Here is a 4,002-nt window from a genome sequence, read left to right as displayed (position 1 = left end):
AATACGATGGTAAATAAGGATACAACAACTTGGAGCGCGATGTTGTCAGGGTATGTTAAAAATGGTATGCACGAAGAGGCGCTATTAACCTTTCGGAAAATGATGAGTTATAAAGTCCCATTGAATGAATCTTCACTCGTGTGCACTCTATCAGCCTGTGGAGAGTTGGGGGTTTTGGATCAGGGAAGATGGATACACAAGTATATCATGAATCAAAGAGATATTGTAATGAGTGTCAATGTTGGTTAAGCAGAACAAAGCATAGTGTGTGTGTGCGTGTGGTGCAGCAGAATGTAATCGCAGTACCTGTAGTACATATGAAAAGGACCACAGTTGCATAGATCTGCACCCTCCAGTAGACGGGACAACACCTCAAAAGAATCACGACCTTAATGTAAGAGCAATCTCATATTATATAAGTGAAGTGATTAGAAATACCAACAACTTTTCCTCATTGATGTTTATACGGCATCATTTAACGCTACTGAAAATCCAGCCAGTTCTGTAAGTGTCTAACCAAAGACGAGCAATTGTATTAACACAACCAGAAAAAGGTGCTCCTTTATTATCGCCTATATGTCTTTTAAGTTACAAATATTCACTCCATTTGAAACTACCTCAACAATCTAATATTTTGTACGTTATATGCTTAGCAGTTCCACACAACTGAACGACATAACATCAGCCTTTCCACATGTACAGATAAAGACTTATATTTGTATCTTTAACAATGATATAATCAACAATACAATAGTTGATCTTCAACCACGAGGCACATCAAAATTCTTGATCTTTTGCAATACCACCTGTCATTTTGGCTTGCTGCTGACATATTAATCACCACATAAATTTGTGTCTTAACCTATGCCGAAATTGCTTTCTCATAACACACCAGGAAGTGGGGAAGGAGCTTTAACTGTAGTAAACAAACAAAGAATTTGTATCATAATCAGGCATATGACAAAAAATAGTTATCAAAGATGGAACTAGTAAAATCTTTGCTTTAGGCCCCAACTTTGAGGCCTCAAAAGTTTTTAACGGAGTATTTTGTGATTTTAATTTCTATTAATCAATATTGAAGATTATCTATTAAAAAAACGAGGACAAAATCTACATAAAAAAAGAGAAAAAAATTACTTAATTTTTTTAATAGAGATATTTAGAAATTTGAACTAAACTACTCAAATCTTCATAATAATGAATTCCAAAATTATGTATTGAAACACATGCTAACATCCAAAATAATGTATTGGATATGATTACTATAAAATTTATGTTTGTCGATGAGCATGAAGTAACTTACATTGCCAATCAACTTAGCCCCAAACCAAGCAGAATCTACGCCATATGGGGGAGGAAGTACTCTAATTCCATTGCTCATGCATGAGGGAAGAAGGTCATATAATTCCTTCTCTTGTCTTTCTGTAATAAAGTTTATAATAAGAAATCAATAGTTTCTTGAAAATTGAATGTTTCTTTCCTAAATTAGAAGAACACGAATACATGATACAATCAGATACATTGTCTAGGAAAAAAAAAGCAATTTACCGGCTAATCCAGGCAAACATGCACTTCCTCCTGCTAAAACTATTGTTTTGTACCAACTATCATCAACCATTAATTCAGCATCGTGGCAATGCTCTATGCACAGAGCCACGGCATTCTGCAAACCCATAGCACGCCTGAAATAACACCACAAATCTACTAATTTTCCGTACAACAGATACTTGTTCTATACCTAACGGAGGTAATTGAAAATGAAAGTTGTTTAATATTTCTAACGAAAGTTCCTAGAATAAGGTAACTTGACGTACAATTCCTGTAATGCGAGGCTGGAACAAAATCTCTCCTGTTTTGAAGCGCTCTTCTGAAAGTGTAAAGCAACCTTCAGAAGCGATTTGAAATGTTGACTTGGTGTCTTTGGTTAGCTCAGCCTTATAATCGAGCGCAAATAACATAGATTCTGCAATACCAACCAAATGGATCTATAAAACATATTTGAAAACATCATTAATTAATAAAAATACTCCTAACTCTCATGTTGCTAACTTGTCAAGTCTATGGGGTGAATAATAACTGAATCTAACATGATTAGTGTTATTAAGCTAAACAGAACATAATAACTTGCACACTAGTAGTTTCTTTATTTTTGAATAGCCAAAATACAATGAAGAGAAAAAAGTTTTGTATTAAGTGCTCAATTTTTAATCACATTACTCTCTGGATACCATAAATTTCTGGAAAAGTTAAAACTTAAAGGGCAGCCCGGTGCACTAAAGTTACTGCTATGTGCGGTGTCCGGGAAAGGGCCCCACCACGAGGGTGATTGTACGACGTACGCAGCCTTACCTTGCATTTCTGCCCGAGGCTGTTTCCAAGGCTTGAACCCGTGACCTCCTGGTCACATGGCAGCAACTTTACCAGTTACTCCAAGGCTACCCTTCAAAAGTTAAACTTAAAGTACTTGGCAAATCCTACATTGATTGTTGTAATTCAACCATTTGTAAAGAAGAAAGTGACAAAGAACTCACATGTGAAAAACTATTACTACCTGAACAAGCACTTCACAAGATTAGTATCTGGACGTGGAATTTAGAGGGACACGACAGTTAAAAAAATTTGCAAAACAAAATGATTTTCCAGTAACAAAAATGTTCTAAGACCAGAAAGTGGATACCTCTTTCAATGCCCGCACAGTGTAAAGTGACCCAAAATAAATATTCTTTTGTTGCATTTGCTACTTAAGAAATCCGGTAAGCTTCAATGCTCCAATTCTCACAACTTCCACACCGACTTGGTGCATGATTTTACCATGAAGAACTGTAAAAGACCAACAAAGTGGCTATACATAAATTGTTGAAAAAATGCGACCAAATTGCAGCCGCAAGAAAAAATAGAAGGATGCAATCCATGTAAGTTGTTCATGAAGAAATTTAAGATTAAATTACATTATCAGAAAGAAAAAACAATAAGAGAATACAAACTTTCTTCCTGACAAGTTAATTCAAAAGGAGTAAAGCAAATGTGAGAATAGTAGACAAGAACCATTGGAATCAATTGGTGATTCACCTCAACGGTCGTCTGGTCACCGCTGATTAACTCAGAAAGCTAGAGGATATGAACTCCCTATCTAAACTGCCTACTAACAACTTTGAAAACAAAAGAATCATCTTCAAAGAATTACAAATGAAATATGAGTCGTATAACGTACAAATTTATAATAAAGTCAAAGGACAACCAAATAAGTCTGGTACACAAATAAAAATCTTACTTGGAACAATGGATGTCTGGTGAAATCCAATATTGACTACAATTCCTGAAACCTTCTTTGCAGCAAATAAAGCTAAAATTGCCTACAATTTTTTGAAAGAAAGAAATGATGATACTATTAATAATCTAAAAACACATTATCACCGAAACTCAGAAGAATCTTTGGTAATGTGTAATACAATCTTTGATGGAGAATAGAAGAAGTTTGCCAAGCTGCACTTGACATTTGCCCAAAACTATCTCGGCCTAATACATTAGGCTAACAGACTGAGACCTGATGTTCAGATTCAAAATATGACTAGCAACATTGAACTTTTAAATTACATCTATCTAACAGCTTTAATGTATTGTGTATTTTTAGATGGTGAAGGAAATGAATAAGTACTACCTGGTTGACAGCACAAACAGCAGGAACATTCATGTCAAACAATGCAGAATGGATCGCGTCTTTTAACTGTGTTCTAGCTGCTTTATCAGATTCGGTATCTGTGTAGGTAAAGTGAAGTTAGAAAGAAAAAAATAAGAGATCAAGCATCAATGAACTTTGGGAATCCAACCACACCCTGGTACATGCACCAAGAGCAACTGAAATTATCCCGAGATTGAGTTATAGTCCTTGGACTATTTTATACCATATGGGAGGTGGTATAAAATAGTCCCATCGTTGATATCGTTGATAGGATAAGATGGGTTATACCTAGACTAAACTTGGTATTATCTTTATAACATGTT

General features: G+C 35.2%; 1 pseudogene; it reads right to left on the bottom strand.

Annotated features, from left to right (window-relative positions):
- Positions 1 to 530: 530 nt before the first annotated feature.
- LOC107856289 lies at positions 531 to 3,763 on the bottom strand (annotated as a pseudogene).
- Between the last annotated feature and the right edge of the window lie 239 nt (positions 3,764 to 4,002).

This window comes from Capsicum annuum, chromosome 7, assembly GCF_002878395.1.
Source record: "Capsicum annuum cultivar UCD-10X-F1 chromosome 7, UCD10Xv1.1, whole genome shotgun sequence".
Taxonomy (NCBI): Eukaryota; Viridiplantae; Streptophyta; class Magnoliopsida; order Solanales; family Solanaceae; genus Capsicum; species Capsicum annuum.
Note: the sequence above shows the minus strand (reverse complement) of the source record. Positions and strands in the feature narration are given on the sequence as shown.